The sequence below is a fragment of the Sus scrofa genome, chromosome 13 (assembly GCF_054392235.1).
Source record: "Sus scrofa isolate SSC_HxYL_T2T_F1_AM1 chromosome 13, Sscrofa_HxYL_maternal_Yorkshire_Landrace_v2.0, whole genome shotgun sequence".
Classification (NCBI taxonomy): Eukaryota; Metazoa; Chordata; class Mammalia; order Artiodactyla; family Suidae; genus Sus; species Sus scrofa.
In genome coordinates, this window is record NC_139395.1 from 45,939,703 (window position 1) to 45,951,193 (window position 11,491).

The 11,491-nt window shown below is 44.4% G+C and overlaps 1 long non-coding RNA gene across 2 annotated transcripts in view; it reads left to right on the forward strand.

Annotated features, from left to right (window-relative positions):
• Positions 1–4,375, forward strand: part of LOC102162605 (uncharacterized) — a 55,576-nt gene extending 51,201 nt beyond the window's left edge. For both annotated transcript variants that reach the window (XR_014823146.1, XR_014823147.1), the window contains one exon: positions 1,113–4,375. This is a non-coding gene — a long non-coding RNA (uncharacterized LOC102162605). The remainder of the gene's footprint in view (positions 1–1,112) is intronic.
• The last annotated feature ends 7,116 nt before the right edge of the window (positions 4,376–11,491 follow it).

The window sequence follows — 11,491 nt, forward strand, 5'->3', positions numbered from 1 at the left end:
TTCTGTCTCTCGCCCCGCCCCATGTCCATTGCTTATGCCCATGCCCTTTGGGCCCTTGGGTCTGCTCCTTTCTTCCCCCTGAAACCCCCATGGTCTGAGGTGCCCCCTACACCGGCATTTCCTAGGGAACCACCAGGTCCCAGTTTCCCTGGCACCTTCCCGGCTTTAGCACAGCCCTTGGGAATCAGGGAGAGTAGGTCACGCTAACATCTGTGTCCACATGACCTTGACTGCTCCGGGCTGGCTTTGGCGGCTGCCAGGGTGCAGGGAAGGGCTGGGGGTGGGGATGAGACAGGGAGGATCCAAAGGACTTCCTGGACCACCAAGCTTTTACAGAAAACGCTAGGAATTATCAGCCCCTCTTTGCCATTCACAATTGTCACCCTGGCTCTGAGAAATCCTCCAGGAAAGAAAGCAGGGCCCTAACTTGTTCTGTTCTGTCCTGAAATTCTTGGATCATGGACAACCTGCAGTATTGGGTCCAACCCTAGTGCCTCCAAGGAAACACTGGGAGATGCTGGGTAAGGGCCTGCCTCCTGGAGAGTGTCACAGCTGGTGTGTTGTGTCCCCAACCCCCCCCCCACGCACACACGCACACGCAAACACCCTTCCTCTCTCTCACCACTCCCTCCCCCTGACTATTTTTGAGGAGGATCTAGAAAGACTGAGGAAGAGGGAGGGCAGGGGGCCAAGGGCACAGCCTTCCCATCAGACTCACATTTGAGCAAGGTTTGCAAAGTGCCATGAGCCTCTGACCCCTGGATCGCTTCCAACGCAGGATTGAATTCCGTGGGCCTGGGTTGTCTCGGGGGGACCTGAGTTCCTGCATGTCTCACACGCTCCCTGGTAAGGCAGCTGTTGCCACTCTGGGACGCCACTCCAATGAGCAAGGCTCTCTAGACCACCGAACTTCAGACCATGGTGCCTCAGAATCACCTGCCAACCTGTTGGCAATATGAATGCTTCCTCCCCTTTCCCTCCCCCCCCTCCAGCTCTATCAGAGCCTGTGGGTGGTGCCCCCTGGTGGTTCAGCTGTGAGGCCAAGCTGGGAAGAAGTCTCCAGGCCAATGGTTCTCAGCCCAGTCAACCATTTCCATCTCTTCCCTGGCCAGGGTGACAGACAGAACCTACTCCAGGGCTGGGTGTAACCCGCCCAGACAAGACAGCCATGACAACAGCGTGGCCTGGGCACTGAAACAGACCTATGGATCCCTGGAACAGAAGGCGGAGCCCAGAAAGAAACCCACATGCCTAGGGCCAGTGAAGTTTGGACCAAGGTGCCTGGGATATTCAGTGGAGAAAAGATGGTCTTTTCAGCAGGTGGTGCTGGGAAAGGTGGACAGCCGCATGCCAGCCAGTGAAGTCCGGACACTACCTTACCCCAGACACGAAAATAACCTTAAAATGGCTTCAAGACTGAACAAGAAGGCGCAACACCATGAAACTCCTAGAAGAGAACACAGGCTAAACATTTTCTCTGTTTGAGAACCCTACCAGTGCCCTCTGGGGTCAGTCTCCCAAGGCAAGAGACAGCAAAGCCAAAATCAACACAAGGGCCTTAGTCGAACTCACCCGCTTTTCCCTTTTCAGCACAGCACAAGAAACCATAACACTAACCAAGAGCCAACTGATGGACTAGCAGAGGAGCCTTGCAAATGATGTCACTGATGTGGGCTTTGTGTCCAGAACATACAGCAGTTCAGACCATTCCACAACAAAACAACAAACAACCCTTATCAGCAAAATGAGCAGAAGGCCTTCAGAGGCATTTCTCCAAAGAAGACACCCAGGTCATCACATGGCCAGCAAGCACATGGGAAGATGCTTGCCATCACTAAGGAGCAGAGAAATGCAAATCGAAACTACAAAGAGGTTGCCCCCTCACAGTGGCTGGAACGGCCATCACTAAAAGAAGAAAAGAACACTGACAAAGCCCAAACGCTAGAGAGGCTGTGGAGCACAAGGTCCCCTTCAGTGCTGCCTCTGGGAATGTCAGCTGGGGCAGCTGTGATGGAAAACAGCACAGAGGGTCCTGAAAAGACGAACACTAGGGTTGCCCCATGATCCAGCAGTCCCACTCGTGGGCTTAGAGCAGGACAAAACTATCATTCCAAACCACACAGGCCCCCCCACCCCCATGCCCGAGTCCAGAGCCCCACGATTCACAACAGCCCAGGCGTGGAAGCGTCGGTATCCATCCACAGATGCATGGATCAAGAAGACATGCTCCTTAGGTCCAAGGGACTAGGACTCGGCCATAAAAAGAAAAGAAACAGTGCCATTGGCAGCAGGGTCAATCCACCTAGAAATTAGCATACCAAGTGAAGCACGCCAGATGGATAAAATTACAGATATGATATCAATTTCATATGGAATCTAACAATAATAGCATTGAACTGATTTTCAAAACAGAAATGCCCATACATTCAGTAAAAACTAACTTTTGTTTACCAAAGGAGAATATTGGGCAGAGATAAATCACCAATTGTGGATTATCAATACAGTGAGTTCCTATTGTGGCACAGCAGAAACAAATCCGATTAGGAACCATTACTGTGGTTTCAATTCATACGGTTAATTCATTAGGTTAAAGATCTGGTGTCCCATGAGCTGTGGTGTAGACGGCAGATGCAGCTGAGATCTCTTGTTGCTTTGGCTGTGGCGTAGGCCGGCAGCTGCAGCTCCAATTGGACCATTAACCTGGGAACCTCCATATGCCACAGGTTCAGCCATAGACAAGGAAGAAAAGAAAAAAATAAAGTATTTATTTTACTAGTATTTACAAAATAACCATCCCAGATCTACTCTCTATCCCAAGGAACAATATGCAGTATCTTGTAATAACCTATTGTTGAAAAGTATCTGAATAAGGTGAAAAATGTACATGTAACAATCCCCTGGCTGTAGAAGTACAACATTGTACATCAAACATACTTCAGATAAAAAACAAAATGCAGGGGAGTTCCTGGCATGGCACAGTGGGTAACGAATCCAACTAGGAACCATGAGGTTGTGGGTTTGATCCCTGGTCTTGCTCAGTGGGTTAAGGACCCAGCGTTGTCGTGAGCTGTGGTGTAAGTCACAGACACAGCTCGGATCCCAAGTTGTTGCGATAGTAATCTAACTATATCAATAATCACTTAAACATCAATGGTCTAAATATACCAAGTAAAATTCAGAGATTGTTGGAGTGGATCAAAAATATGATCCCACCAGATGTTCTAAAAGAAACCCACTTTTTTCTTTTTTTTTTTTTTTTTTTTTGCCACACCCATGGTATATGGAAGTTCCCAGGCCGGGGATGAAAGATGCACCACAACAGTGACCAAGCCTTATCAGTGACAATGCTGGATGCTTTAACCACTAGACCACCAGGGAACTCCCAAGAAATCCACTTTAAATATAAGGACACATATAGGTTAAAAATAAATAGATGTAGGATGGGATTAAGATGGCAGAGTGGAAGGACTAGAGCTCAACTACTCTCCTAAAAACAACAAAATTTACAACTAAAGCCTGAGCAATCTTCACCCAAATGGACCTGAAACCTTAAAAAAGCTATCCTACTCCAGAAGACAAAGAGGAGGCCACATCAAGAGGCAGGAGGGGCGATTTCACGGTATAAACAACCCCACACCTCCTGGGTGGGAAGCCCCACAGACTGGAAACTACTGGTTCACAGAGACTCACCTACAGGAGTGAGAGTTCTGAGCCCCACATCAAACTGTCACGTGTGGGGATCTGGCACAGGGAGAAAGAGTCCTGGGGCATCTGGCATTGAAGGCCAGTGGGGCTTGTGTGCAGGACCGCCACGGGACTGGGGGAAACGGAGACCCCATTTTTAAAAGGTGCACACAGACTTTCATGTGCGCTGGGTCCCAGGGCAAGGCAAAGTCTCCATAGGAATCTGGGTCAAACCTGACTGCAGTTCTTGGAAGACATCCTGGGAAAACGGGGGTGAATGTGGCTTGTTGTGAGGGAAGGATATCAAAAGCAAAGCTTTCGGGAATATTCAGCAGAGTGCCTTTCTCTGGAGGTGGCCATTTTGGGAAAATCTAGCCCCACCCATCAGCCAGCGCTGAGAAGCCCCAGGGCAAACAACAATCCAGGTGGGATCACAGCCCCGCACCTCAGTAAACAGGCTACCTAAAGACCCCTCAGGCACACAGCTGCCTCTAATCCCACCCAGAGACTAAGCCCCACCCACCAGAGGGATTAGAATCGGCTCCACCTACCAGTGGGCAGGCATCAGCCCCTCCCATCAGGAAGCCTACAGCAAGCCCCCACACCACTTCAGCCACAAGGGGGGCAGACACCAGAAGTAAGAGAGGCTACTTATCTGTAAAAAGGTCACCACACCAAAAACCTATAAAAATGAAAAGACAGAAAACTATAACTCAGATGAGGGAGAAAGGAAAACCCCCAGAAAATCAGCTAAGCGATGAGGAGATTCTCAGCCTCCAGGAAAAAGACTTTAGATTGTGGATGCTGAAGAAGATGCAAGACATTGGAAATAAACTGGAGGCAAAGATGGATAACTTACAGGAAACACTGAGCAAAGAGATACAAGATAAAAAACTTAAACAAGAAAAGATGCAAAATACAATAACTAGAGGCAGCTAACAGCAGAATACAGCAGGCAGAAGAACGAATAAGCGAGGTGGAGGACAGATTAGTGGAAATTAGGGATGCGGAACAGAAAAGAGAAAAAAGATTGAAAACAAATGAAGAGAGTCTCAGAGAACTCTGGGACAACATTAAACGCACCAACATCCGTATTATAGGGGTGCCAGAAGGAGGAGAGAGAGGGAAGGGGACGGAAAAAATATTCCAAGAGATAATAGCCAAAAACTTGCCTAGCATGGGAAAGGAACCACTCACTCAAATCCAGGAAGCGCAACGAGTACCATATAAAATAAACCCAAGGAGGAAAACCCCGAGACACACATTAATCAAACTGACCAAAATTAAAGACAAAGAGAAAATCTTGAAAGCAGCTAGGAAAAAGAAACAAGTAACATATAAGGGAACCCCAATAAGGTTATCGGCAGATTTTTCAGCAGAAACTCTGCAGGCCAGGAGGGAGTGGCATGATATACTTAACGTGATGAAAGGAAAAGACCTCCAACCAAGATTACTTCACCCAGCAAGGCTCTCATTCAGATTTGAAGGAGAAATCAAAACCTTCACAGTTAAGCAAAAGCTGAGAGAATTCAGCACCACTAAACCAGCCTTACAACAAATACTAAAGGAACTTCTCTAGGCAGAAATGAAAAGATGGACAGCAGCAGGAAACAAAAATTCCACAAATGACAAGCTTACTAGTAAACGTGTATATATACAGTAAAGATATGAAATCATCCATGCATAAGTATACCACCAAAATCAGAATTCATGAGAAGAGGTGTGTACAAATGCAGGACACTGGAGATGAACATGCAGTTAAGAGAGCAACAACTTAATACAATCTCATATACATTTAGACTCATATCAAAACTTCAGAATAACTGCAAACTAAAAATCTACAATTGATATATAAAAAAAGAAAAATCAACACAAATACAACACTAAAGATAGTCATCAAACCACAAGAGGAGAGAACAAGAGAAGAAGGGAAGAAAAAAGAGCAACAAAAACAAATCCAAGGCAATTAATAAAATGGCAATAAGAACATACACATCAATAATTACCTTAAATGTTAATGGACTAAACGCCCCAACCAAAAGACATAGACTGGCTGAATGGATACAAAATCAAGACCCATATATATGCTGTCTTCAAGGGACCCACTTCACTCCTAAGGACACAGATATTGAAGGGAGAGACTGGAATAAAATATTCCATGCAAATGGGAATCAAAAGAAAGCTGGAGTAGCAATACTCATATCAGACAAAATAGACTTTAAAATGAATATTTTAAGGGACAAGGAAGGTCACTATCTGATGATCAAAAGATCAAGAAGATATAAGAATCTTAAATATCTATGCAACATAGGTTCACAGCAGTATATAAGGCAACTGCTAACAATTTTAAAGGAGAAATCAACAATAACACAATAATAGTGGGGGACTTTAACACCCCACTTAGAGCAATGGACACATCAACCAGACAAATTCAATAAGGAAACACAGGCCCTGAATGATGCATTAAACTAGATGGACTTCATAAATATTTATAGGACATTCCATCCAGAAGCTACAGAACACACATTCTTCTCAAGTGCACATGGAACATTCTCTAAGATTGATTACATCCTGAGTTGCACATCCAACCTTGCTAACTTTAAGAAAACTGAAATCATATCAAGCATCTTTTTCTATCACAATGCTATACAACTAGAAATCAACAACAAGAAAAAACCTGCAAAAAACACACATGTGGAGACTAAACTACATGCTACTAAACAACCAATGGATCACTGAAGAAATCAAAGAGGAAATTAAAAAATACCTAGAAGCAAAAATGACAACAAAGATACGACACTCCAAAACCTATGGTATGCAGCAAAAGCTATTCTAAGAGGAAAGTTAATAGCAAGACAAACCCGCCTGCCTCAAGAAACAAGAAAAAGCTCAAATAAACAAGCTAACTTTACATCTAAAGCAGCCAGAGAAAGAAGAACAGACAAGACCTAAAGTTAGTGGACGGAAAGGAATCATAAAGATCAGAGCAGAAATCAATGAAATAGAAACAAAGAAAACCATAGAGAAGATCAATGAAACGAAAAGCTGGTTCTTTGAAAAGATCAACAAAATTGATAAACCCTTAGTCAGACTTACCAAGGAAAAAAGAGAGAGGGCTCAAATCAATAAAATTAGAAATGAAAAAGGAGAAGTAACAACAGACATCGCAGAAATACAAAGGATCATAAGAGACTATTACATGCAACTATACGCCAATAAAATGGAAAACCTAGAAGAAATGGACACATTCTTAGAAAGGTACAGTCTTCCAAGGCTAAACCAAGATGAAGGAGAAATTCAGAGGAACGCACCAATCACAGGTACTGAAATTGAAACTGTGATTTAAAAACTTCCAACAAACAAAAGTCCAGGACCAGATGGTTTCACAGGCAAATTCTATCAAACATTTAGAGAAGAGCTAACACCTCTCCTTCTGAAACTATTCTAAACAACTGCAGAGGAAGGGACACTCCCAAACACATTCTATGAGGCCACCATCACCCGATGCCAAAACCAGACAAAGATACCACAAAAGAAGAAAACTGCAGGCCAATGTCACTGATGGACATAGATGCAAAAATCCTCACCACCATACTAGCAAACCGCATCCAACAATACATTAAAAGGATCGTACATCATGATCAAGTGGGATTGATCCCAGGGATGCAAGGGCTCTTCAATATCCGCACATCCATCAGTGTGATACACCACATTAACAAACTGAAGAGTAAAAACCATGTGATCCTCTCCATAGACACAGAAAAAGCCTTTGACAAAATCCAACACCCATTTCGGATAAAAACCCTTCAGAAAGCGGGCATAGAGGGAACCTACCTCAACATAATAAAGGCCGTATATGACAAACCCACAGCTCACATCATTCTCAGTGGTGAAAAGCTGACAGAATTCCCGCTGAGATCAGGAACACGACAAGGATGTCTGCTCTCACCACTACTCTTCAATGTAGTTTTGGAAGTCTCAGCCACGGCAATCAGAGACGTGAAAGAGATCAAAGGAATCCAAATTGGAAAGGAAGAAGTAAAACTATCGCTATTTGCAGATGACATGATACCATACCTACAGAATCCTAAAGACTCTACCAGAAAACTCGTAGAGCTCATCCACGAATTTGGCAAAGTCGCAGGATGCAAAATCAATGCACAGAAGTCAGTGGCATTTCTACATACCAACAATGAAAGATCAGAAAGAGAAATCAGGGAAGCAACCCCGTTTTCCACCGCATCCAAAAGAATAAGATACCTAGGACTAAACCTACCCAAAGAGACAAAAGACCTGTACTCTGAAAACTATACGACACTGATGAAAGCAATCAAAGATGACACAAAGAGATGGAAAGACATACCATCCTCATGGATTGGAAGAGTTAATATTATCAAAATGACTATACTACCTAAGGCAATTGACAGATTCAATGCAATCCCTATCAAATTCCCAGGACATTTTTTCACAGAACTCGAACAAAATATTTTAAAGTTTGTTTGGAAGCACAAAAGACCCAGAATAGCCAAAGACATCCTGAAAAAGAAAAATGAAGCTGGAGGAATCAGGCTCCCGGACTTCAGACTATACTACAAGGCAACAATCCTGAAAACCACACGGTACTGGCACAAAGGCAGAAATACAGATCAGTGGAACAAGAGAGAAAACCCAGAATTAAACCCACGCACCTACAGCCAACTAATGTATGACAAAGGAGGCAAAAACATACAATGGAGAAAGGACAGCTTGTTCAATAAGTGGTGCTGGGAAAACTGGACAGCCACACGGACATGAATGAAATTAGAACACTCCCTACCACCATACACAAAAAGAAACTCAAAATGCATTAAAGACCTAGATATAAGACCAGACACTATCAAACTCTTAGAGGAAAACATATGCCAAACACTCTCCGACATAAATGACAGCAACATCCTCTCAGATCCACCTCTTAGAGTATTGACAATAAAAACAAAAATAAACAAATGGGACCTAATGAAACTTCAAAGTTTCTGCACAGCAAAGGAATCCTAAACAAAACGAAAAGACAACCCACAGAATGGCAGAAAAATCTTTGCAAGTGAGTCAACTGACAAGGGATTAATCTCCAAAATTTATAAAAACGTTTTGCAGCTCAATACCAAAAAAACAAACAACCCCATCAAAAAATGGGCAGAAGATCTAAACAGAGTTCTTCAGAGAAGACATACAGATGGCCAAAAAACACATGAAAAGATGTTCAACTTCACTCATTGTTAGAGAAATGCAAATCAAAACCACTGAGATACCACCTCATACCAGCCAGAATGGCCATCATCAAAAAGTCTACAAACAGTAGGTGCTGGAGAGGGTGTGGAGAAAAAGGAACCCTAGTACACTGTTGGTGGGATTGTAAATCGGTGCAACCACTGTGGAAAACAGTATGGAGATTCCTCAGAAAACTAAAAATAGAACATCATTTGATCCAGCAATCCCACTCATGGGCATCTATTCAGAGAAAACCACGTCTCGCAAAGACACACGTACTCCAATGTTCATTGCAGCACTATTTACAATAGCCAAAACATGAAAACAACCTAAATGTCCATCAACAGAGGAGTGGATCAAGAAGTGGTACATATACACAATGGAATATTACTCAGCCGTTAAAAGGAACGAAATACTGGCATTTTTAGCAACATGGATGGATCTAGAAATTATCATGCTAAGTGAAGTCAGCCATACAATGAGACACCAACATAAAATGCTTTCACTGACATGTGGAATCTGAAAAAAGGACAGACTGAACTTCTTTGCAGAACAGATGCTGACTCACAGACACTGAAAAACTTATGGTCTCTGGAGGAGACAGTTTGGGGGGTGGAGGGATGTGCTTGGGTTATGGGATGGAAATCCTGTGAAATTGGATTGTTATGATCATTATACAACTACAGATGTGATAAATTCACTTGAGTAATAAAAAAAAGAATAATACAAATTTAAAAAAAAATGCAAGACTCCTAGGACTTTTAGCTGGACTATTATTCCAGTATTTAAGTAGTTCTTTTGGTAGAGCAAAACTAAACATCTTAAACCAGTGATGACAATCTAAGGTCTTTGCTCATGTTTCTAGGAAATGTCGTAGTATGGCCATTTCTGCAATCTTGATCAGAAAAAATTTAGGAAGAATTTGATCCACCTGATTGACAGGTGTCCTCCACTGAAACTGTTGCCAAGACCCAAGTAGAATCCTGAAGTTCTATCATTGTTGAAATCCCCACCAAGCCATGTTGTTTAAGCGTAGAAAGTAGTTATCTTATTGTGTAGGTTTGTACTCCTCATGTCTTTTTTAGAACAGTGGTCGTGAGGGCTGAGATGTGAAGTGAGTGATTCCGAACATGTTCAATACTCAGGTCTTCACAGGAACATGGTTTTCTTTTCCCTGGAGCTCTTACCTGTTCCATTATAGGCCGCAAATCTGTGCAGGCCTGAGTCCCAGAGGCCTGAGTCTGTCATGTCCACTGTGGTGGTAACCAGGCTCCCTCCGTCTCTGCATCTGCTTCAAGTTCACCCCAAACTCAATTCCTCGGGGGCCTTCTCCCTGAGACTGTCACAACAGGGGATCAACTCTGTGGCTCAGCCAAAGCAGCCAGTGAAGCAATCAGACCCATTCCCAGCCAGTATAAAGACCTGACTGGAGCGCCCACTTAAAGCACTAAAGCTCACATTCTCCTAAATAATAGTTTGTGACTACTGACCTGTCCCTGACTATGGTCTGGACGTCTGTCAGAAATGAGGACAGAGTAACATTAGAGCTGAGAATAGCAGCTATGACTACATTGGGCACAGACAGACCAATGTGGCTTCTGCTGTCTTAAGGACAAGGACTTTGGGATGGTTTTACTTAGGGCCAAAGAGAGGGAAGACAACTCCTCCTAGAACTTATCATCAGCCTGTCTCTTCAAACCCCCAATGAAGACCCCTGAGTTGTGGGTGGGGCCTCTGTGTCAGAGGGGAGGGAAAGTGGGGGCAGGGGCCATCCTCTGGCCTATGTGGAGCAAGCAGAGAGCCATGGAGGAGCCTTGTTAGGACCTGAGGGCTGGAGGGCCTTGCGCTCACATCTGTTCAGCACCCTGGCCTCCTCCGGTCCTACAAACCCAGCCAGCAACCCAAGATCCAGCTGAGACAGTCTTGAAATTCACCTCCAGCTACAAATCAGGAAAACCACACTAGGTGGCCTTCGTGCAATTGAGGAGCTGGTACCCCAAACGCCTTGACTCAGAAGATAACCCAGTAACTAATTAGGAGCCCCTCCGAACATCCCAGGGTGCAGGGGTTCAGGGAGTCATTAAACAGTTCCATGGAAGAGGGCTCCAGGATCCACTCTGCCTGGGGCTCACTCCAATGAGGCCATCCCTTTCCCAGTTGCTTTCAGAACAAATGCAACATGAACTGAGTTTAAACACTCAGAGTTCCCATCGTGGCACAGTGGTTAATGACTCCAACTAGGAACCATGAGGTTGCGGGTTTGATCCCTGGCCTCGCTCAGTGGGTTAAGGATCTGGCGTTGCCATGAGCTGTGGTGTAGGTCGCAGACATGGCTCAGATCCCACGTTGCTGTGGCCCCTGGCATAGGCCGGCGGCTACAACTCCAGTCGGACCCCTAGCCTGGAAACCTCCATATGCCACGGGAAGCAGCCCTGGGAAAAGGCAAAAAAGACAAAAAAAATAAAAATTAAACACTCAAATTGCAGATAAGGCAGGCCTGCTTGAAGAGACCACAGATCCCTCCACCTTGGGTTGCAGGCCCCCAAGCCCCATCCTGGAT